This window comes from Phalangium opilio, unplaced genomic scaffold (assembly GCF_054372755.1).
Source record: "Phalangium opilio isolate 3A_F unplaced genomic scaffold, DU_Popi_V2 ptg000024l_1, whole genome shotgun sequence".
NCBI classification, from domain to species: Eukaryota; Metazoa; Arthropoda; class Arachnida; order Opiliones; family Phalangiidae; genus Phalangium; species Phalangium opilio.
The window spans coordinates 11,418,374-11,437,046 of NW_028324155.1; the positions used below are offsets into that span (position 1 = coordinate 11,418,374).

At 38.7% G+C, this 18,673-nt stretch overlaps 15 non-coding genes and 45 pseudogenes across 15 annotated transcripts; all 60 read left to right on the plus strand.

The window, feature by feature from the left end:
• Positions 1 to 133: 133 nt before the first annotated feature.
• LOC149693246 (5S ribosomal RNA) lies at positions 134 to 252 on the plus strand (annotated as a pseudogene).
• Positions 253 to 387: 135 nt separating this feature from the next.
• On the plus strand, positions 388 to 506 carry LOC149693247 (5S ribosomal RNA; annotated as a pseudogene).
• Positions 507 to 626: 120 nt separating this feature from the next.
• LOC149693248 (5S ribosomal RNA) lies at positions 627 to 745 on the plus strand. Its single transcript, XR_016383375.1, has one exon. It is a non-coding gene; the product is annotated as a 5S ribosomal RNA (ribosomal RNA).
• A 138-nt stretch (positions 746 to 883) lies between these two features.
• On the plus strand, positions 884 to 1,001 carry LOC149693249 (5S ribosomal RNA; annotated as a pseudogene).
• Positions 1,002 to 1,363: 362 nt separating this feature from the next.
• LOC149693250 (5S ribosomal RNA) lies at positions 1,364 to 1,482 on the plus strand (annotated as a pseudogene).
• A 122-nt stretch (positions 1,483 to 1,604) lies between these two features.
• On the plus strand, positions 1,605 to 1,723 carry LOC149693251 (5S ribosomal RNA). The gene has a single exon (XR_016383261.1). It is a non-coding gene; the product is annotated as a 5S ribosomal RNA (ribosomal RNA).
• A 362-nt stretch (positions 1,724 to 2,085) lies between these two features.
• On the plus strand, positions 2,086 to 2,204 carry LOC149693252 (5S ribosomal RNA; annotated as a pseudogene).
• Positions 2,205 to 2,341: 137 nt separating this feature from the next.
• On the plus strand, positions 2,342 to 2,444 carry LOC149693253 (5S ribosomal RNA; annotated as a pseudogene).
• A 121-nt stretch (positions 2,445 to 2,565) lies between these two features.
• LOC149693254 (5S ribosomal RNA) lies at positions 2,566 to 2,684 on the plus strand (annotated as a pseudogene).
• Positions 2,685 to 2,822: 138 nt separating this feature from the next.
• Positions 2,823 to 2,940, plus strand: LOC149693255 (5S ribosomal RNA; annotated as a pseudogene).
• Positions 2,941 to 3,077: 137 nt separating this feature from the next.
• On the plus strand, positions 3,078 to 3,196 carry LOC149693256 (5S ribosomal RNA; annotated as a pseudogene).
• A 136-nt stretch (positions 3,197 to 3,332) lies between these two features.
• Positions 3,333 to 3,451, plus strand: LOC149693257 (5S ribosomal RNA; annotated as a pseudogene).
• Positions 3,452 to 3,571: 120 nt separating this feature from the next.
• LOC149693258 (5S ribosomal RNA) lies at positions 3,572 to 3,690 on the plus strand. The gene has a single exon (XR_016383376.1). It is a non-coding gene; the product is annotated as a 5S ribosomal RNA (ribosomal RNA).
• A 138-nt stretch (positions 3,691 to 3,828) lies between these two features.
• LOC149693259 (5S ribosomal RNA) lies at positions 3,829 to 3,946 on the plus strand (annotated as a pseudogene).
• A 362-nt stretch (positions 3,947 to 4,308) lies between these two features.
• On the plus strand, positions 4,309 to 4,427 carry LOC149693260 (5S ribosomal RNA; annotated as a pseudogene).
• Positions 4,428 to 4,564: 137 nt separating this feature from the next.
• Positions 4,565 to 4,683, plus strand: LOC149693261 (5S ribosomal RNA; annotated as a pseudogene).
• Positions 4,684 to 4,819: 136 nt separating this feature from the next.
• Positions 4,820 to 4,938, plus strand: LOC149693262 (5S ribosomal RNA; annotated as a pseudogene).
• A 120-nt stretch (positions 4,939 to 5,058) lies between these two features.
• LOC149693263 (5S ribosomal RNA) lies at positions 5,059 to 5,177 on the plus strand. Its single transcript, XR_016383377.1, has one exon. It is a non-coding gene; the product is annotated as a 5S ribosomal RNA (ribosomal RNA).
• A 138-nt stretch (positions 5,178 to 5,315) lies between these two features.
• On the plus strand, positions 5,316 to 5,433 carry LOC149693264 (5S ribosomal RNA; annotated as a pseudogene).
• Positions 5,434 to 5,795: 362 nt separating this feature from the next.
• LOC149693265 (5S ribosomal RNA) lies at positions 5,796 to 5,914 on the plus strand (annotated as a pseudogene).
• Positions 5,915 to 6,036: 122 nt separating this feature from the next.
• LOC149693266 (5S ribosomal RNA) lies at positions 6,037 to 6,155 on the plus strand. The gene has a single exon (XR_016383144.1). It is a non-coding gene; the product is annotated as a 5S ribosomal RNA (ribosomal RNA).
• A 362-nt stretch (positions 6,156 to 6,517) lies between these two features.
• LOC149693267 (5S ribosomal RNA) lies at positions 6,518 to 6,636 on the plus strand (annotated as a pseudogene).
• A 137-nt stretch (positions 6,637 to 6,773) lies between these two features.
• On the plus strand, positions 6,774 to 6,892 carry LOC149693268 (5S ribosomal RNA; annotated as a pseudogene).
• Positions 6,893 to 7,028: 136 nt separating this feature from the next.
• Positions 7,029 to 7,147, plus strand: LOC149693269 (5S ribosomal RNA; annotated as a pseudogene).
• A 120-nt stretch (positions 7,148 to 7,267) lies between these two features.
• On the plus strand, positions 7,268 to 7,386 carry LOC149693270 (5S ribosomal RNA). Its single transcript, XR_016383252.1, has one exon. It is a non-coding gene; the product is annotated as a 5S ribosomal RNA (ribosomal RNA).
• Positions 7,387 to 7,524: 138 nt separating this feature from the next.
• Positions 7,525 to 7,642, plus strand: LOC149693271 (5S ribosomal RNA; annotated as a pseudogene).
• A 137-nt stretch (positions 7,643 to 7,779) lies between these two features.
• Positions 7,780 to 7,898, plus strand: LOC149693272 (5S ribosomal RNA; annotated as a pseudogene).
• Positions 7,899 to 8,018: 120 nt separating this feature from the next.
• Positions 8,019 to 8,137, plus strand: LOC149693273 (5S ribosomal RNA). Its single transcript, XR_016383379.1, has one exon. It is a non-coding gene; the product is annotated as a 5S ribosomal RNA (ribosomal RNA).
• A 138-nt stretch (positions 8,138 to 8,275) lies between these two features.
• LOC149693274 (5S ribosomal RNA) lies at positions 8,276 to 8,393 on the plus strand (annotated as a pseudogene).
• Positions 8,394 to 8,755: 362 nt separating this feature from the next.
• Positions 8,756 to 8,874, plus strand: LOC149693275 (5S ribosomal RNA; annotated as a pseudogene).
• Positions 8,875 to 8,996: 122 nt separating this feature from the next.
• On the plus strand, positions 8,997 to 9,115 carry LOC149693276 (5S ribosomal RNA). Its single transcript, XR_016383145.1, has one exon. It is a non-coding gene; the product is annotated as a 5S ribosomal RNA (ribosomal RNA).
• A 362-nt stretch (positions 9,116 to 9,477) lies between these two features.
• Positions 9,478 to 9,596, plus strand: LOC149693277 (5S ribosomal RNA; annotated as a pseudogene).
• Positions 9,597 to 9,733: 137 nt separating this feature from the next.
• LOC149693278 (5S ribosomal RNA) lies at positions 9,734 to 9,852 on the plus strand (annotated as a pseudogene).
• A 136-nt stretch (positions 9,853 to 9,988) lies between these two features.
• LOC149693279 (5S ribosomal RNA) lies at positions 9,989 to 10,107 on the plus strand (annotated as a pseudogene).
• A 120-nt stretch (positions 10,108 to 10,227) lies between these two features.
• Positions 10,228 to 10,346, plus strand: LOC149693280 (5S ribosomal RNA). Its single transcript, XR_016383253.1, has one exon. It is a non-coding gene; the product is annotated as a 5S ribosomal RNA (ribosomal RNA).
• A 138-nt stretch (positions 10,347 to 10,484) lies between these two features.
• Positions 10,485 to 10,602, plus strand: LOC149693281 (5S ribosomal RNA; annotated as a pseudogene).
• A 137-nt stretch (positions 10,603 to 10,739) lies between these two features.
• Positions 10,740 to 10,858, plus strand: LOC149693282 (5S ribosomal RNA; annotated as a pseudogene).
• Positions 10,859 to 10,979: 121 nt separating this feature from the next.
• Positions 10,980 to 11,098, plus strand: LOC149693283 (5S ribosomal RNA). Its single transcript, XR_016382974.1, has one exon. It is a non-coding gene; the product is annotated as a 5S ribosomal RNA (ribosomal RNA).
• Positions 11,099 to 11,460: 362 nt separating this feature from the next.
• On the plus strand, positions 11,461 to 11,579 carry LOC149693284 (5S ribosomal RNA; annotated as a pseudogene).
• A 137-nt stretch (positions 11,580 to 11,716) lies between these two features.
• Positions 11,717 to 11,835, plus strand: LOC149693285 (5S ribosomal RNA; annotated as a pseudogene).
• A 137-nt stretch (positions 11,836 to 11,972) lies between these two features.
• On the plus strand, positions 11,973 to 12,091 carry LOC149693286 (5S ribosomal RNA; annotated as a pseudogene).
• A 120-nt stretch (positions 12,092 to 12,211) lies between these two features.
• On the plus strand, positions 12,212 to 12,330 carry LOC149693287 (5S ribosomal RNA). The gene has a single exon (XR_016383254.1). It is a non-coding gene; the product is annotated as a 5S ribosomal RNA (ribosomal RNA).
• A 138-nt stretch (positions 12,331 to 12,468) lies between these two features.
• On the plus strand, positions 12,469 to 12,586 carry LOC149693288 (5S ribosomal RNA; annotated as a pseudogene).
• A 137-nt stretch (positions 12,587 to 12,723) lies between these two features.
• On the plus strand, positions 12,724 to 12,842 carry LOC149693289 (5S ribosomal RNA; annotated as a pseudogene).
• Positions 12,843 to 12,963: 121 nt separating this feature from the next.
• LOC149693290 (5S ribosomal RNA) lies at positions 12,964 to 13,082 on the plus strand. Its single transcript, XR_016382985.1, has one exon. It is a non-coding gene; the product is annotated as a 5S ribosomal RNA (ribosomal RNA).
• Positions 13,083 to 13,444: 362 nt separating this feature from the next.
• LOC149693291 (5S ribosomal RNA) lies at positions 13,445 to 13,563 on the plus strand (annotated as a pseudogene).
• A 137-nt stretch (positions 13,564 to 13,700) lies between these two features.
• On the plus strand, positions 13,701 to 13,819 carry LOC149693292 (5S ribosomal RNA; annotated as a pseudogene).
• A 137-nt stretch (positions 13,820 to 13,956) lies between these two features.
• Positions 13,957 to 14,075, plus strand: LOC149693293 (5S ribosomal RNA; annotated as a pseudogene).
• A 120-nt stretch (positions 14,076 to 14,195) lies between these two features.
• LOC149693294 (5S ribosomal RNA) lies at positions 14,196 to 14,314 on the plus strand. Its single transcript, XR_016383256.1, has one exon. It is a non-coding gene; the product is annotated as a 5S ribosomal RNA (ribosomal RNA).
• A 138-nt stretch (positions 14,315 to 14,452) lies between these two features.
• On the plus strand, positions 14,453 to 14,570 carry LOC149693295 (5S ribosomal RNA; annotated as a pseudogene).
• Positions 14,571 to 14,707: 137 nt separating this feature from the next.
• LOC149693296 (5S ribosomal RNA) lies at positions 14,708 to 14,826 on the plus strand (annotated as a pseudogene).
• Positions 14,827 to 14,947: 121 nt separating this feature from the next.
• Positions 14,948 to 15,066, plus strand: LOC149693297 (5S ribosomal RNA). Its single transcript, XR_016383257.1, has one exon. It is a non-coding gene; the product is annotated as a 5S ribosomal RNA (ribosomal RNA).
• A 138-nt stretch (positions 15,067 to 15,204) lies between these two features.
• Positions 15,205 to 15,323, plus strand: LOC149693298 (5S ribosomal RNA; annotated as a pseudogene).
• Positions 15,324 to 15,444: 121 nt separating this feature from the next.
• Positions 15,445 to 15,563, plus strand: LOC149693299 (5S ribosomal RNA; annotated as a pseudogene).
• A 138-nt stretch (positions 15,564 to 15,701) lies between these two features.
• On the plus strand, positions 15,702 to 15,820 carry LOC149693300 (5S ribosomal RNA; annotated as a pseudogene).
• A 137-nt stretch (positions 15,821 to 15,957) lies between these two features.
• On the plus strand, positions 15,958 to 16,076 carry LOC149693301 (5S ribosomal RNA; annotated as a pseudogene).
• A 1,217-nt stretch (positions 16,077 to 17,293) lies between these two features.
• LOC149693302 (5S ribosomal RNA) lies at positions 17,294 to 17,412 on the plus strand. Its single transcript, XR_016383183.1, has one exon. It is a non-coding gene; the product is annotated as a 5S ribosomal RNA (ribosomal RNA).
• Positions 17,413 to 17,779: 367 nt separating this feature from the next.
• Positions 17,780 to 17,898, plus strand: LOC149693303 (5S ribosomal RNA; annotated as a pseudogene).
• A 135-nt stretch (positions 17,899 to 18,033) lies between these two features.
• Positions 18,034 to 18,154, plus strand: LOC149693304 (5S ribosomal RNA; annotated as a pseudogene).
• A 362-nt stretch (positions 18,155 to 18,516) lies between these two features.
• LOC149693305 (5S ribosomal RNA) lies at positions 18,517 to 18,635 on the plus strand (annotated as a pseudogene).
• Positions 18,636 to 18,673: the final 38 nt, after the last annotated feature.

Genomic DNA, 18,673 nt, shown 5'->3' on the forward strand with positions numbered 1-18,673 from the left:
CACTTTTATTTCCTCTTTTAAATTCCAATAGAAATGAAAAAAGCAAACTTATTTTCTTTTTGTTATTGTTTTAAAAAGATGAAGGTTAATTTGTCTCACTTAATTTAAATTCGAATTATTAACTAGCACTCTCGGCAACGGCCATATCACGCTGAAAACACCGGTTCTAGTCCTATCACCGAAGTTAAGCAGCGTCGAGGGCAGTCAGTACTTGGGAGGGAGACCACTTAGGAACACTGCGTGCCGTTGGTCTTTCACTTTTTTTCCACTTTTAAATTCCAATAGATATGAAAAAAGCAAACTTATTTTCTTTTTGTTATTGTTTTAAAAAGATGAAGGTTAATTTTTCTCACTTAATTTAAATTCGAATTATTAACTAGCACTCTCGCCAACGGCCATATCGCGCTGAAAACACCGGTTCTAGTCCTATCACCGAAGTTAAGCAGCGTCGAGCGCAGTCAGTACTTGGGAGGGAGACCACTTAGGAACACTGCGTGCCGTTGGTTTTTCACTTTTTTCCACTTTTAAATTCCAATAGATATGAAAAAAAGCAAACATATCTTCTTTTTGTTATTGTTTTATAAAGATGAAGGTTAATTAAATTCAAATTATTAAATAGCACTCTCGGCAATGGCCATATCACGCTGAAAACACCGGTTCTCGTCCGATCACCGAAGTTAAGCAGCGTCGAGCGCAGTCAGTACTTGGGAGGCAGACCACTTGGGAACAGTGCGTGCCGTTGGCTTTTTCACTTTTTTTTCCTCTTTTAAATTCCAATAGATATGAAAAAAGCAAACTTATTTTCTTTTTTGTTACTGTTTTAAAAAGATGAAGGTTAATTTGTCTCACTTAATTTAAATTCGAATTATTAACTAGCACTCTCGGCAACGGCCATATCGCGCTGAAAACACCGGTTCTAGTCCTATCACCGACGTTAAGAAGCGTCGAGCGCAGTCAGTACTTGGGAGGCAGACCACTTGGAACACTGCGTGCCGTTGGCTTTTTCACTTTTATTTCCTCTTTTAAATTCCAATAGAAATGAAAAAAGCAAACTTATTTTCTTTTTGTTATTGTTTTAAAAAGATGAAGGTTAATTTGTCTCACTTAATTTAAATTCGAATTATTAACTAGCACTCTCGGCAACGGCCATATCACGCTGGAAAAAACGGTTCTTGTCCGATCACCGAAGTCAAGCAGCGTCGAGCGCAGTCTGTACTTGGGAACACTGCGTGCCTTTGGCTTTTTCCTATTTGTTTCCTCTTTTAAATTCCACCAGATATGTAAAAAGCAAACATATCTTCTTTTTGATATTGTTTTATAAAGATGAAAGTGAATTAAATTCAAATTATTAACAAGCACTCTCGGCAACGGCCATATCACGCTGAATACACCGGTTCTCGTCCGATCATCGAAGTTAAGCAGCGTCGAGCGCAGTCAGTACTTGGGAGGGAGACCACTTAGGAACACTGCGTGCCTTTGGCTTTTTCCTTTTTGTTTCCTCTTTTAAATTCCTCCAGATATGAAAAAAGCAAACATATCTTCTTTTTGATATTGTTTTATAAAGATGAAAGTTAATTAAATTCAAATTATTAACTAGCACTCTCGGCAACGGCCATATCACGCTGAATACACCGGTTCCCGTCCGATCACCGAAGTTAAGCAGCGTCGAGCGCAGTCAGTACTTGGGAGGGAGACCACTTAGGAACACTGCGTGCCGTTGGCTTTTTCACTTTTTTTTTCCTCTTTTAAATTCCAATAGATATGAAAAAAGCAAGCTTATTTTCTTTTTGTTATTGTTTTAAAAAGATGAAGGTCAATTTGTCTCACTTAATTTAAATTCGAATTATTATCTAGCACTCTCAGCAACGGCCACATCAAGCTGAAAACACCGGTTCTCGTCCGATCACCGAAGTTAAGCAGCGTCGAGCGCGGTCAGTACTTGGGAACACTGCGTGCCGTTGGCTTTTTCACTTTTGTTTCCTCTTTTAAATTCCACCAGATATAAAAAAGCAAACATATCTTCTTTTTGTTATTGTTTTATAAAGATGAAGGTTAATTAAATTCAAATTATTAAATAGCACTCTCGGCAACGGCCATATCACGCTGACAACACCGGTTCTCGTCCGATCACCGAAGTTAAGCAGCGTCGATCGCAGTCAGTACTTGGGAGGGAGACCACTTAGGAACACTGCCTGCCGTTGGTTTTTTCACTTTTTTTTCCTCTTTTAAATTCCAATAGATATGAAAAAAGCAAACTTATTTTCTTTTTGTTGCTGTTTTAAAAAGATGAAGGTTAATTTGTCTCACTTAATTTAAATTCGAATTATTAACTAGCACTCTCAGCAACGGCCACATCACGCTGAAAACACCGGTTCTCGTCCGATCACCGAAGTTAAGCAGCGTCGAGCGCGGTCAGTACTTGGGAACACTGCGTGCCGTTGGCTTTTTCACTTTTGTTTCCTCTTTTAAATTCCACCAGATATAAAAAAGCAAACATATCTTCTTTTTGTTATTGTTTTATAAAGATGAAGGTTAATTAAATTCAAATTATTAAATAGCACTCTCGGCAACGGCCATATCACGCTGACAACACCGGTTCTCGTCCGATCACCGAAGTTAAGCAGGGTCGAGCGCAGTCAGTACTTGGGAGGCAGACCACTTGGGAACAGTGCGTGCCGTTGGCTTTTTCACTTTTTTTTCCTCTTTTAAATTCCAATAGATATGAAAAAAGCAAACTTATTTTCTTTTTTGTTACTGTTTTAAAAAGATGAAGGTTAATTTGTCTCACTTAATTTAAATTCGAATTATTAACTAGCTCTCTCGGCAACGGCCATATCGCGCTGAAAACACCGGTTCTAGTCCTATCACCGACGTTAAGAAGCGTCGAGCGCAGTCAGTACTTGGGAGGCAGACCACTTGGAACACTGCGTGCCGTTGGCTTTTTCACTTTTATTTCCTCTTTTAAATTCCAATAGAAATGAAAAAAGCAAACTTATTTTCTTTTTGTTATTGTTTTAAAAAGATGAAGGTTAATTTGTCTCACTTAATTTAAATTCGAATTATTAACTAGCACTCTCGGCAACGGCCATATCACGCTGAAAACACCGGTTCTAGTCCTATCACCGAAGTTAAGCAGCGTCGAGGGCAGTCAGTACTTGGGAGGGAGACCACTTAGGAACACTGCGTGCCGTTGGTCTTTCACTTTTTTTTCCACTTTTAAATTCCAATAGATATGAAAAAAGCAAACTTATTTTCTTTTTGTTATTGTTTTAAAAAGATGAAGGTTAATTTTTCTCACTTAATTTAAATTCGAATTATTAACTAGCACTCTCGCCAACGGCCATATCGCGCTGAAAACACCGGTTCTAGTCCTATCACCGAAGTTAAGCAGCGTCGAGCGCAGTCAGTACTTGGGAGGGAGACCACTTAGGAACACTGCGTGCCGTTGGTTTTTCACTTTTTTCCACTTTTAAATTCCAATAGATATGAAAAAAAGCAAACATATCTTCTTTTTGTTATTGTTTTATAAAGATGAAGGTTAATTAAATTCAAATTATTAAATAGCACTCTCGGCAATGGCCATATCACGCTGAAAACACCGGTTCTCGTCCGATCACCGAAGTTAAGCAGCGTCGAGCGCAGTCAGTACTTGGGAGGCAGACCACTTGGGAACAGTGCGTGCCGTTGGCTTTTTCACTTTTTTTTCCTCTTTTAAATTCCAATAGATATGAAAAAAGCAAACTTATTTTCTTTTTTGTTACTGTTTTAAAAAGATGAAGGTTAATTTGTCTCACTTAATTTAAATTCGAATTATTAACTAGCACTCTCGGCAACGGCCATATCGCGCTGAAAACACCGGTTCTAGTCCTATCACCGACGTTAAGAAGCGTCGAGCGCAGTCAGTACTTGGGAGGCAGACCACTTGGAACACTGCGTGCCGTTGGCTTTTTCACTTTTATTTCCTCTTTTAAATTCCAATAGAAATGAAAAAAGCAAACTTATTTTCTTTTTGTTATTGTTTTAAAAAGATGAAGGTTAATTTGTCTCACTTAATTTAAATTCGAATTATTAACTAGCACTCTCGGCAACGGCCATATCACGCTGGAAAAAACGGTTCTTGTCCGATCACCGAAGTCAAGCAGCGTCGAGCGCAGTCTGTACTTGGGAACACTGCGTGCCTTTGGCTTTTTCCTATTTGTTTCCTCTTTTAAATTCCACCAGATATGTAAAAAGCAAACATATCTTCTTTTTGATATTGTTTTATAAAGATGAAAGTGAATTAAATTCAAATTATTAACAAGCACTCTCGGCAACGGCCATATCACGCTGAATACACCGGTTCTCGTCCGATCATCGAAGTTAAGCAGCGTCGAGCGCAGTCAGTACTTGGGAGGGAGACCACTTAGGAACACTGCGTGCCTTTGGCTTTTTCCTTTTTGTTTCCTCTTTTAAATTCCAATAGAAATGAAAAAAGCAAACTTATTTTCTTTTTGTTATTGTTTTAAAAAGATGAAGGTTAATTTGTCTCACTTAATTTAAATTCGAATTATTAACTAGCACTCTCGGCAACGGCCATATCACGCTGAAAACACCGGTTCTAGTCCTATCACCGAAGTTAAGCAGCGTCGAGGGCAGTCAGTACTTGGGAGGGAGACCACTTAGGAACACTGCGTGCCGTTGGTCTTTCACTTTTTTTTCCACTTTTAAATTCCAATAGATATGAAAAAAGCAAACTTATTTTCTTTTTGTTATTGTTTTAAAAAGATGAAGGTTAATTTTTCTCACTTAATTTAAATTCGAATTATTAACTAGCACTCTCGCCAACGGCCATATCGCGCTGAAAACACCGGTTCTAGTCCTATCACCGAAGTTAAGCAGCGTCGAGCGCAGTCAGTACTTGGGAGGGAGACCACTTAGGAACACTGCGTGCCGTTGGTTTTTCACTTTTTTCCACTTTTAAATTCCAATAGATATGAAAAAAAGCAAACATATCTTCTTTTTGTTATTGTTTTATAAAGATGAAGGTTAATTAAATTCAAATTATTAAATAGCACTCTCGGCAATGGCCATATCACGCTGAAAACACCGGTTCTCGTCCGATCACCGAAGTTAAGCAGCGTCGAGCGCAGTCAGTACTTGGGAGGCAGACCACTTGGGAACAGTGCGTGCCGTTGGCTTTTTCACTTTTTTTTCCTCTTTTAAATTCCAATAGATATGAAAAAAGCAAACTTATTTTCTTTTTTGTTACTGTTTTAAAAAGATGAAGGTTAATTTGTCTCACTTAATTTAAATTCGAATTATTAACTAGCACTCTCGGCAACGGCCATATCGCGCTGAAAACACCGGTTCTAGTCCTATCACCGACGTTAAGAAGCGTCGAGCGCAGTCAGTACTTGGGAGGCAGACCACTTGGAACACTGCGTGCCGTTGGCTTTTTCACTTTTATTTCCTCTTTTAAATTCCAATAGAAATGAAAAAAGCAAACTTATTTTCTTTTTGTTATTGTTTTAAAAAGATGAAGGTTAATTTGTCTCACTTAATTTAAATTCGAATTATTAACTAGCACTCTCGGCAACGGCCATATCACGCTGGAAAAAACGGTTCTTGTCCGATCACCGAAGTCAAGCAGCGTCGAGCGCAGTCTGTACTTGGGAACACTGCGTGCCTTTGGCTTTTTCCTATTTGTTTCCTCTTTTAAATTCCACCAGATATGTAAAAAGCAAACATATCTTCTTTTTGATATTGTTTTATAAAGATGAAAGTGAATTAAATTCAAATTATTAACAAGCACTCTCGGCAACGGCCATATCACGCTGAATACACCGGTTCTCGTCCGATCATCGAAGTTAAGCAGCGTCGAGCGCAGTCAGTACTTGGGAGGGAGACCACTTAGGAACACTGCGTGCCTTTGGCTTTTTCCTTTTTGTTTCCTCTTTTAAATTCCTCCAGATATGAAAAAAGCAAACATATCTTCTTTTTGATATTGTTTTATAAAGATGAAAGTTAATTAAATTCAAATTATTAACTAGCACTCTCGGCAACGGCCATATCACGCTGAATACACCGGTTCCCGTCCGATCACCGAAGTTAAGTAGCGTCGAGCGCAGTCAGTACTTGGGAGGGAGACCACTTAGGAACACTGCGTGCCGTTGGCTTTTTCACTTTTTTTTTCCTCTTTTAAATTCCAATAGATATGAAAAAAGCAAGCTTATTTTCTTTTTGTTATTGTTTTAAAAAGATGAAGGTCAATTTGTCTCACTTAATTTAAATTCGAATTATTATCTAGCACTCTCAGCAACGGCCACATCAAGCTGAAAACACCGGTTCTCGTCCGATCACCGAAGTTAAGCAGCGTCGAGCGCGGTCAGTACTTGGGAACACTGCGTGCCGTTGGCTTTTTCACTTTTGTTTCCTCTTTTAAATTCCACCAGATATAAAAAAGCAAACATATCTTCTTTTTGTTATTGTTTTATAAAGATGAAGGTTAATTAAATTCAAATTATTAAATAGCACTCTCGGCAACGGCCATATCACGCTGACAACACCGGTTCTCGTCCGATCACCGAAGTTAAGCAGCGTCGATCGCAGTCAGTACTTGGGAGGGAGACCACTTAGGAACACTGCCTGCCGTTGGTTTTTTCACTTTTTTTTCCTCTTTTAAATTCCAATAGATATGAAAAAAGCAAACTTATTTTCTTTTTGTTGCTGTTTTAAAAAGATGAAGGTTAATTTGTCTCACTTAATTTAAATTCGAATTATTAACTAGCACTCTCGGCAACGGCCATATCACGCTGAAAACACCGGTTCTAGTCCTATCACCGAAGTTAAGCAGCGTCGAGGGCAGTCAGTACTTGGGAGGGAGACCACTTAGGAACACTGCGTGCCGTTGGTCTTTCACTTTTTTTTCCACTTTTAAATTCCAATAGATATAAAAAAAGCAAACTTATTTTCTTTTTGTTATTGTTTTAAAAAGATGAAGGTTAATTTGTCTCACTTAATTTAAATTCGAATTATTAACTAGCACTCTCGCCAACGGCCATATCGCGCTGAAAACACCGGTTCTAGTCCTATCACCGAAGTTAAGCAGCGTCGAGCGCAGTCAGTACTTGGGAGGGAGACCACTTAGGAACACTGCGTGCCGTTGGTTTTTCACTTTTTTCCACTTTTAAATTCCAATAGATATGAAAAAAAGCAAACATATCTTCTTTTTGTTATTGTTTTATAAAGATGAAGGTTAATTAAATTCAAATTATTAAATAGCACTCTCGGCAACGGCCATATCACGCTGAAAACACCGGTTCTCGTCCGATCACCGAAGTTAAGCAGCGTCGAGCGCAGTCAGTACTTGGGAGGCAGACCACTTGGGAACAGTGCGTGCCGTTGGCTTTTTCACTTTTTTTTCCTCTTTTAAATTCCAATAGATATGAAAAAAGCAAACTTATTTTCTTTTTTGTTACTGTTTTAAAAAGATGAAGGTTAATTTGTCTCACTTAATTTAAATTCGAATTATTAACTAGCACTCTCGGCAACGGCCATATCGCGCTGAAAACACCGGTTCTAGTCCTATCACCGACGTTAAGAAGCGTCGAGCGCAGTCAGTACTTGGGAGGCAGACCACTTGGAACACTGCGTGCCGTTGGCTTTTTCACTTTTATTTCCTCTTTTAAATTCCAATAGAAATGAAAAAAGCAAACTTATTTTCTTTTTGTTATTGTTTTAAAAAGATGAAGGTTAATTTGTCTCACTTAATTTAAATTCGAATTATTAACTAGCACTCTCGCCAACGGCCATATCGCGCTGAAAACACCGGTTCTAGTCCTATCACCGAAGTTAAGCAGCGTCGAGCGCAGTCAGTACTTGGGAGGGAGACCACTTAGGAACACTGCGTGCCGTTGGTTTTTCACTTTTTTCCACTTTTAAATTCCAATAGATATGAAAAAAAGCAAACATATCTTCTTTTTGTTATTGTTTTATAAAGATGAAGGTTAATTAAATTCAAATTATTAAATAGCACTCTCGGCAATGGCCATATCACGCTGAAAACACCGGTTCTCGTCCGATCACCGAAGTTAAGCAGCGTCGAGCGCAGTCAGTACTTGGGAGGCAGACCACTTGGGAACAGTGCGTGCCGTTGGCTTTTTCACTTTTTTTTCCTCTTTTAAATTCCAATAGATATGAAAAAAGCAAACTTATTTTCTTTTTTGTTACTGTTTTAAAAAGATGAAGGTTAATTTGTCTCACTTAATTTAAATTCGAATTATTAACTAGCACTCTCGGCAACGGCCATATCGCGCTGAAAACACCGGTTCTAGTCCTATCACCGACGTTAAGAAGCGTCGAGCGCAGTCAGTACTTGGGAGGCAGACCACTTGGAACACTGCGTGCCGTTGGCTTTTTCACTTTTATTTCCTCTTTTAAATTCCAATAGAAATGAAAAAAGCAAACTTATTTTCTTTTTGTTATTGTTTTAAAAAGATGAAGGTTAATTTGTCTCACTTAATTTAAATTCGAATTATTAACTAGCACTCTCGGCAACGGCCATATCACGCTGGAAAAAACGGTTCTTGTCCGATCACCGAAGTCAAGCAGCGTCGAGCGCAGTCTGTACTTGGGAACACTGCGTGCCTTTGGCTTTTTCCTATTTGTTTCCTCTTTTAAATTCCACCAGATATGTAAAAAGCAAACATATCTTCTTTTTGATATTGTTTTATAAAGATGAAAGTGAATTAAATTCAAATTATTAACAAGCACTCTCGGCAACGGCCATATCACGCTGAATACACCGGTTCTCGTCCGATCATCGAAGTTAAGCAGCGTCGAGCGCAGTCAGTACTTGGGAGGGAGACCACTTAGGAACACTGCGTGCCTTTGGCTTTTTCCTTTTTGTTTCCTCTTTTAAATTCCTCCAGATATGAAAAAAGCAAACATATCTTCTTTTTGATATTGTTTTATAAAGATGAAAGTTAATTAAATTCAAATTATTAACTAGCACTCTCGGCAACGGCCATATCACGCTGAATACACCGGTTCCCGTCCGATCACCGAAGTTAAGTAGCGTCGAGCGCAGTCAGTACTTGGGAGGGAGACCACTTAGGAACACTGCGTGCCGTTGGCTTTTTCACTTTTTTTTTCCTCTTTTAAATTCCAATAGATATGAAAAAAGCAAGCTTATTTTCTTTTTGTTATTGTTTTAAAAAGATGAAGGTCAATTTGTCTCACTTAATTTAAATTCGAATTATTATCTAGCACTCTCAGCAACGGCCACATCAAGCTGAAAACACCGGTTCTCGTCCGATCACCGAAGTTAAGCAGCGTCGAGCGCGGTCAGTACTTGGGAACACTGCGTGCCGTTGGCTTTTTCACTTTTGTTTCCTCTTTTAAATTCCACCAGATATAAAAAAGCAAACATATCTTCTTTTTGTTATTGTTTTATAAAGATGAAGGTTAATTAAATTCAAATTATTAAATAGCACTCTCGGCAACGGCCATATCACGCTGACAACACCGGTTCTCGTCCGATCACCGAAGTTAAGCAGCGTCGATCGCAGTCAGTACTTGGGAGGGAGACCACTTAGGAACACTGCCTGCCGTTGGTTTTTTCACTTTTTTTTCCTCTTTTAAATTCCAATAGATATGAAAAAAGCAAACTTATTTTCTTTTTGTTGCTGTTTTAAAAAGATGAAGGTTAATTTGTCTCACTTAATTTAAATTCGAATTATTAACTAGCACTCTCGGCAACGGCCATATCACGCTGAAAACACCGGTTCTAGTCCTATCACCGAAGTTAAGCAGCGTCGAGGGCAGTCAGTACTTGGGAGGGAGACCACTTAGGAACACTGCGTGCCGTTGGTCTTTCACTTTTTATTCCACTTTTAAATTCCAATAGATATAAAAAAAGCAAACTTATTTTCTTTTTGTTATTGTTTTAAAAAGATGAAGGTTAATTTGTCTCACTTAATTTAAATTCGAATTATTAACTAGCACTCTCGCCAACGGCCATATCGCGCTGAAAACACCGGTTCTAGTCCTATCACCGAAGTTAAGCAGCGTCGAGCGCAGTCAGTACTTGGGAGGGAGACCACTTAGGAACACTGCGTGCCGTTGGTTTTTCACTTTTTTCCACTTTTAAATTCCAATAGATATGAAAAAAAGCAAACATATCTTCTTTTTGTTATTGTTTTATAAAGATGAAGGTTAATTAAATTCAAATTATTAAATAGCACTCTCGGCAACGGCCATATCACGCTGAAAACACCGGTTCTCGTCCGATCACCGAAGTTAAGCAGCGTCGAGCGCAGTCAGTACTTGGGAGGCAGACCACTTGGGAACAGTGCGTGCCGTTGGCTTTTTCACTTTTTTTTCCTCTTTTAAATTCCAATAGATATGAAAAAAGCAAACTTATTTTCTTTTTTGTTACTGTTTTAAAAAGATGAAGGTTAATTTGTCTCACTTAATTTAAATTCGAATTATTAACTAGCACTCTCGGCAACGGCCATATCGCGCTGAAAACACCGGTTCTAGTCCTATCACCGACGTTAAGAAGCGTCGAGCGCAGTCAGTACTTGGGAGGCAGACCACTTGGAACACTGCGTGCCGTTGGCTTTTTCACTTTTATTTCCTCTTTTAAATTCCAATAGAAATGAAAAAAGCAAACTTATTTTCTTTTTGTTATTGTTTTAAAAAGATGAAGGTTAATTTGTCTCACTTAATTTAAATTCGAATTATTAACTAGCACTCTCGCCAACGGCCATATCGCGCTGAAAACACCGGTTCTAGTCCTATCACCGAAGTTAAGCAGCGTCGAGCGCAGTCAGTACTTGGGAGGGAGACCACTTAGGAACACTGCGTGCCGTTGGTTTTTCACTTTTTTTCCACTTTTAAATTCCAATAGATATGAAAAAAAGCAAACATATCTTCTATTTGTTATTGTTTTATAAAGATGAAGGTTAATTAAATTCAAATTATTAAATAGCACTCTCGGCAACGGCCATATCACGCTGAAAACACCGGTTCTCGTCCGATCACCGAAGTTAAGCAGCGTCGAGCGCAGTCAGTACTTGGGAGGGAGACCACTTAGGAACACTGCGTGCCGTTGGCTTTTTCACTTTTTTTTTCCTCATTTAAATTCCAATAGATATGAAAAAAGCAAGCTTATTTTCTTTTTGTTATTGTTTTAAAAAGATGAAGGTCAATTTGTCTCACTTAATTTAAATTCGAATTATTATCTAGCACTCTCAGCAACGGCCACATCAAGCTGAAAACACCGGTTCTCGTCCGATCACCGAAGTTAAGCAGCGTCGAGCGCGGTCAGTACTTGGGAACACTGCGTGCCGTTGGCTTTTTCACTTTTGTTTCCTCTTTTAAATTCCACCAGATATAAAAAAGCAAACATATCTTCTTTTTGTTATTGTTTTATAAAGATGAAGGTTAATTAAATTCAAAATATTAAATAGCACTCTCGGCAACGGCCATATCACGCTGACAACACCGGTTCTCGTCCGATCACCGAAGTTAAGCAGCGTCGATCGCAGTAAGTACTTGGGAGGGAGACCACTTAGGAACACTGCCTGCCGTTGGTTTTTTCACTTTTTTTTCCTCTTTTAAATTCCAATAGATATGAAAAAAGCAAACTTATTTTCTTTTTGTTGCTGTTTTAAAAAGATGAAGGTTAATTTGTCTCACTTAATTTAAATTCGAATTATTAACTAGCACTCTCGGCAACGGCCATATCACGCTGAAAACACCGGTTCTAGTCCTATCACCGAAGTTAAGCAGCGTCGAGGGCAGTCAGTACTTGGGAGGGAGACCACTTAGGAACACTGCGTGCCGTTGGTCTTTCACTTTTTTTTTCCACTTTTAAATTCCAATAGATATGAAAAAAGCAAACTTATTTTCTTTTTGTTATTGTTTTAAAAAGATGAAGGTTAATTTGTCTCACTTAATTTAAATTCGAATTATTAACTAGCACTCTCGCCAACGGCCATATCGCGCTGAAAACACCGGTTCTAGTCCTATCACCGAAGTTAAGCAGCGTCGAGCGCAGTCAGTACTTGGGAGGGAGACCACTTAGGAACACTGCGTGCCGTTGGTTTTTCACTTTTTTCCACTTTTAAATTCCAATAGATATGAAAAAAAGCAAACATATCTTCTTTTTGTTATTGTTTTATAAAGATGAAGGTTAATTAAATTCAAATTATTAAATAGCACTCTCGGCAACGGCCATATCACGCTGAAAACACCGGTTCTCGTCCGATCACCGAAGTTAAGCAGCGTCGAGCGCAGTCAGTACTTGGGAGGCAGACCACTTGGGAACAGTGCGTGCCGTTGGCTTTTTCACTTTTTTTTCCTATTTTAAATTCCAATAGATATGAAAAAAGCAAACTTATTTTCTTTTTTGTTACTGTTTTAAAAAGATGAAGGTTAATTTGTCTCACTTAATTTAAATTCGAATTATTAACTAGCACTCTCGGCAACGGCCATATCGCGCTGAAAACACCGGTTCTAGTCCTATCACCGACGTTAAGAAGCGTCGAGCGCAGTCAGTACTTGGGAGGCAGACCACTTGGAACACTGCGTGCCGTTGGCTTTTTCACTTTTATTTCCTCTTTTAAATTCCAATAGAAATGAAAAAAGCAAACTTATTTTCTTTTTGTTATTGTTTTAAAAAGATGAAGGTTAATTTGTCTCACTTAATTTAAATTCGAATTATTAACTAGCACTCTCGCCAACGGCCATATCGCGCTGAAAACACCGGTTCTAGTCCTATCACCGAAGTTAAGCAGCGTCGAGCGCAGTCAGTACTTGGGAGGGAGACCACTTAGGAACACTGCGTGCCGTTGGTTTTTCACTTTTTTTCCACTTTTAAATTCCAATAGATATGAAAAAAAGCAAACATATCTTCTATTTGTTATTGTTTTATAAAGATGAAAGTTAATTAAATTCAAATTATTAAATAGCACTCTCGGCAACGGCCATATCACGCTGAAAACACCGGTTCTCGTCCGATCACCGAAGTTAAGCAGCGTCGAGCGCAGTCAGTACTTGGGAGGGAGACCACTTAGGAACACTGCGTGCCGTTGGCTTTTTCACTTTTTTTTTCCTCTTTTAAATTCCAATAGATATGAAAAAAGCAAGCTTATTTTCTTTTTGTTATTGTTTTAAAAAGATGAAGGTCAATTTGTCTCACTTAATTTAAATTCGAATTATTATCTAGCACTCTCAGCAACGGCCACATCAAGCTGAAAACACCGGTTCTCGTCCGATCACCGAAGTTAAGCAGCGTCGAGCGCGGTCAGTACTTGGGAACACTGCGTGCCGTTGGCTTTTTCACTTTTGTTTCCTCTTTTAAATTCCACCAGATATAAAAAAGCAAACATATCTTCTTTTTGTTATTGTTTTATAAAGATGAAGGTTAATTAAATTCAAAATATTAAATAGCACTCTCGGCAACGGCCATATCACGCTGACAACACCGGTTCTCGTCCGATCACCGAAGTTAAGCAGCGTCGATCGCAGTAAGTACTTGGGAGGGAGACCACTTAGGAACACTGCCTGCCGTTGGTTTTTTCACTTTTTTTTCCTCTTTTAAATTCCAATAGATATGAAAAAAGCAAACTTATTTTCTTTTTGTTGCTGTTTTAAAAAGATGAAGGTTAATTTGTCTCACTTAATTTAAATTCGAATTATTAACTAGCACTCTCGGCAACGGCCATATCACGCTGAAAACACCGGTTCTAGTCCTATCACCGAAGTTAAGCAGCGTCGAGGGCAGTCAGTACTTGGGAGGGAGACCACTTAGGAACACTGCGTGCCGTTGGTCTTTCACTTTTTTTTTCCACTTTTAAATTCCAATAGATATGAAAAAAGCAAACTTATTTTCTTTTTGTTATTGTTTTAAAAAGATGAAGGTTAATTTGTCTCACTTAATTTAAATTCGAATTATTAACTAGCACTCTCGCCAACGGCCATATCGCGCTGAAAACACCGGTTCTAGTCCTATCACCGAAGTTAAGCAGCGTCGAGCGCAGTCAGTACTTGGGAGGGAGACCACTTAGGAACACTGCGTGCCGTTGGTTTTTCACTTTTTTCCACTTTTAAATTCCAATAGATATGAAAAAAAGCAAACATATCTTCTTTTTGTTATTGTTTTATAAAGATGAAGGTTAATTAAATTCAAATTATTAAATAGCACTCTCGGCAACGGCCATATCACGCTGAAAACACCGGTTCTCGTCCGATCACCGAAGTTAAGCAGCGTCGAGCGCAGTCAGTACTTGGGAGGCAGACCACTTGGGAACAGTGCGTGCCGTTGGCTTTTTCACTTTTTTTTCCTATTTTAAATTCCAATAGATATGAAAAAAGCAAACTTATTTTCTTTTTTGTTACTGTTTTAAAAAGATGAAGGTTAATTTGTCTCACTTAATTTAAATTCGAATTATTAACTAGCACTCTCGGCAACGGCCATATCGCGCTGAAAACACCGGTTCTAGTCCTATCACCGACGTTAAGAAGCGTCGAGCGCAGTCAGTACTTGGGAGGCAGACCACTTGGAACACTGCGTGCCGTTGGCTTTTTCACTTTTATTTCCTCTTTTAAATTCCAATAGAAATGAAAAAAGCAAACTTATTTTCTTTTTGTTATTGTTTTAAAAAGATGAAGGTTAATTTGTCTCACTTAATTTAAATTCGAATTATTAACTAGCACTCTCGCCAACGGCCATATCGCGCTGAAAACACCGGTTCTAGTCCTATCACCGAAGTTAAGCAGCGTCGAGCGCAGTCAGTACTTGGGAGGGAGACCACTTAGGAACACTGCGTGCCGTTGGTTTTTCACTTTTTTTCCACTTTTAAATTCCAATAGATATGAAAAAAAGCAAACATATCTTCTATTTGTTATTGTTTTATAAAGATGAAGGTTAATTAAATTCAAATTATTAAATAGCACTCTCGGCAACGGCCATATCACGCTGAAAACACCGGTTCTCGTCCGATCACCGAAGTTAAGCAGCGTCGAGCGCAGTCAGTACTTGGGAGGCAGACCACTTGGGAACAGTGCGTGCCGTTGGCTTTTTCACTTTTTTTTCCTCTTTTAAATTCCAATAGATATGAAAAAAGCAAACTTATTTTCTTTTTTGTTACTGTTTTAAATAGATGAAGGTTAATTTGTCTCACTTAATTTAAATTCGAATTATTAACTAGCACTCTCGCCAACGGCCATATCGCGCTGAAAACACCGGTTCTAGTCCTATCACCGAAGTTAAGCAGCGTCGAGCGCAGTCAGTACTTGGGAGGGAGACCACTTAGGAACACTGCGTGCCGTTGGTTTTTCACTTTTTTTCCACTTTTAAATTCCAATAGATATGAAAAAAAGCAAACATATCTTCTTTTTGTTATTGTTTTATAAAGATGAAGGTTAATTAAATTCAAATTATTAAATAGCACTCTCGGCAACGGCCATATCACGCTGAAAACACCGGTTCTTGTCCGATCACCGAAGTTAAGCAGCGTCGAGCGCAGTCAGTACTTGGGAGGCAGACCACTTGGGAACAGTGCGTGCCGTTGGCTTTTTCACTTTTTTTTCCTCTTTTAAATTCCAATAGATATGAAAAAAGCAAACTTATTTTCTTTTTTGTTACTGTTTTAAAAAGATGAAGGTTAATTTGTCTCACTTAATTTAAATTCGAATTATTAACTAGCACTCTCGGCAACGGCCATATCGCGCTGAAAACACCGGTTCTAGTCCTATCACCGACGTTAAGAAGCGTCGAGCGCAGTCAGTACTTGGGAGGCAGACCACTAGGGAACACTGCGTGCCGTTGGCTTTTTCAATTTTATTTCCTCTTTTAAATTCCAATAGAAATGAAAAAAGCAAACTTATTTTCTTTTTGTTATTGTTTTAAAAAGATGAAGTTTAATTTGTCTCACTTAATTTAAATTCGAATTATTAACTAGCACTCTCGCCAACGGCCATATCGCGCTGAAAACACCGGTTGTAGTCCTATCACCGAAGTTAAGCAGCGTCGAGCGCAGTCAGTATTTGGGAGGGAGACCACTTAGGAACACTGCGTGCCGTTGGTTTTTCACTTTTTTTCCACTTTTAAATTCCAATAGATATGAACAAGTTGGGAAAACCAAAATATTACCTCTCCGTGTCAAGAAGATTATATAAATTTAAGTATCCAATGAAAACGTTATTATGTTTCTGAGTTGGGGTTTCCCATTTTTGTTGTTGTTTTGAAAAATATATCGCAATGCACGGGCCTTGATAGATATAGGAGGCAATGAATGAAATATATCACAATGCACGGGCCTTGATAGATATAGGAGGCAATGAATGAAATATATCACAATGCACGGGCCTTGATAGATATAGGAGGCAATGAATGAAATATATCACAATGCACGGGCCTTGATAGATATAGGAGGCAATGAAGGAAATATATCGCATGCACGGGCCTTGGTAGATATAGGAGGCAATGATAATCTCTCTCTTTGCACGAGAGGTTTATCTTTAATATTTAAATAAATATAATTATTTTTAATTATTTTAATCTTCAATAATTAACATAAATAATAGTTAAATCGTTTAAAATAAAGTTATACCTATTATCTTCTCAAACTTTGCTAATATTGACGTTTAAAGTGAAGGGTACCCCTCTTGCCCGCTTTTTTCAAATTTGGGGTATATATACGATTCGTTTCCATTATAATAGTAAGGAAAAAGCGCAATTGCGAAAACCTTTGGTGGCGATCCCACCTTAGGGAGGCTAGACGTTTCTCGTAACCCTAGCTGATCGCCGCGTATATCCTAAAACCAAACGATGATAATGGAGTAGAAGCCAATGATACAGATTGGTGTCTATGTGGAATAGACGGAAGACCAGTGGATGGTGGTGTTAGAAGCCAGTGTAAGTGCAGACTGGTGTCAATGTGGGATTGACAAAGAACAGAAAATGGTGGTGATTAGAAGCCAGTAAGAACAGACTGGTGTCCGTGTGGGATGGACAAAGACCAGAAGATGGTGGTGTGAGAACTCAAGTAGAGGAGCCATTTCCGTGACTGTGAAAGCAGTTCGGAAATGGCGAACACGTTTGCTCCGATACGCAAACTGCGAACGCGGTCACGTGGGTGTAACAACAGACAGACAGACACACAGACAGACACAGACACAGCCGTTACAGAACCTCTCCTGGACTACGTCACACGGAGAGGTAAAAAAGCAAACATATCTTCTTTTTGTTATTGTTTTATAAAGATGAAGGTTAATTAAGTTCAAATTATTAAATAGCACTCTAAGCAACGGCCATATCACGCTGAAAACACCGGTTCTCGTCCGATCACCGAAGTTAAGCAGCGTCGAGCGCAGTCAGTACTTGGGAGGGAGACCACTTAGGAACACTGCGTGCCGTTGGCTTTTTCACTTTTTTTTCCACTTTTATATTCCAATAAATTTCAAAAAAGCAAACATATTTTCTTTTTGTTATTGTTTTAAAAAGATGAAGTTTAATTTGTCTCACTTAATTTAAATTCGAATTATTAACTAGCACTCTCGGCAACGGCCATATCAGTATCACGCTGAAAAAAGCGGTTCTTGTCCGATCACCGAAGTTAAGCAGCGTCGAGCGCAGTCAGTACTTGGAAACTCTGCGTGCCGTTGGCTTTTTCACTTTTGTTTCCTCTTTTAAATTCCACCAGATATAAAAAAGCAACCATATCTTCTTTTTGTTATTGTTTTATAAAGATTAAGGTTAATTAAATTCAAATTATTAAATAGCACTCTCGGCAGCGGCCATATCACGCTGAGTACACCGGTTCTCGTCCGATCATCGAAGTTAAGCAGCGTCGAGCGCAGTCAGTACTTGGGAGGGAGACCACTTAGGAACACTGCGTGCCGTTGGCTTTTAATTTTTTTTCCTCTTTTAAAATCCAATAGATATGAAAAAAGCAAACATATTTTCTTTTTGTTACTGTTTTAAAAAGATGAAGGTTAATTTGTCTCACTTAATTTAAATTCGAATTATTAACTAGCACTCTCGGCAACGGCCATATCACGCTGAAAACACCGGTTCTAGTCCTATCACCGAAGTTTAGCAGCGTCGAGCGCAGTCAGTATACTTGGGAGGGAGACCACTTAGGAACACTGCGTGCCGTTGGCTTTTTCACTTTTTTTCCACTTTTATATTCCAATAAATTTAAAAAAAAGCAAACATATTTTCTTTTTGTTATTGTTTTAAAAAGATGAAGGTTAATTTGTCTCACTTAATTTAAATTCGAATTATTAACTAGCACTCTCGGCAACGGCCATATCACGCTGGAAAAAACGGTTCTTGTCCGATCACCGAAGTCAAGCAGCGTCGAGCGCAGTCTGTACTTGGGAACACTGCGTGCCTTTGGCTTTTTCCTATTTGTTTCCTCTTTTAAATTCCACCAGATATGTAAAAAGCAAACATATCTTCTTTTTGATTTTGTTTTATAAAGATGAAAGTGAATTAAATTCAAATTATTAACAAGCACTCTCGGCAACGGCCATATCACGCTGAATACACCGGTTCTCGTCCGATCATCGAAGTTAAGCAGCGTCGAGCGCAGTCAGTACTTGGGAGGGGGACCACTTAGGAACACTGCGTGCCTTTGGCTTTTTCCTTTTTGTTTCCTCTTTTAAATTCCTCCAGATA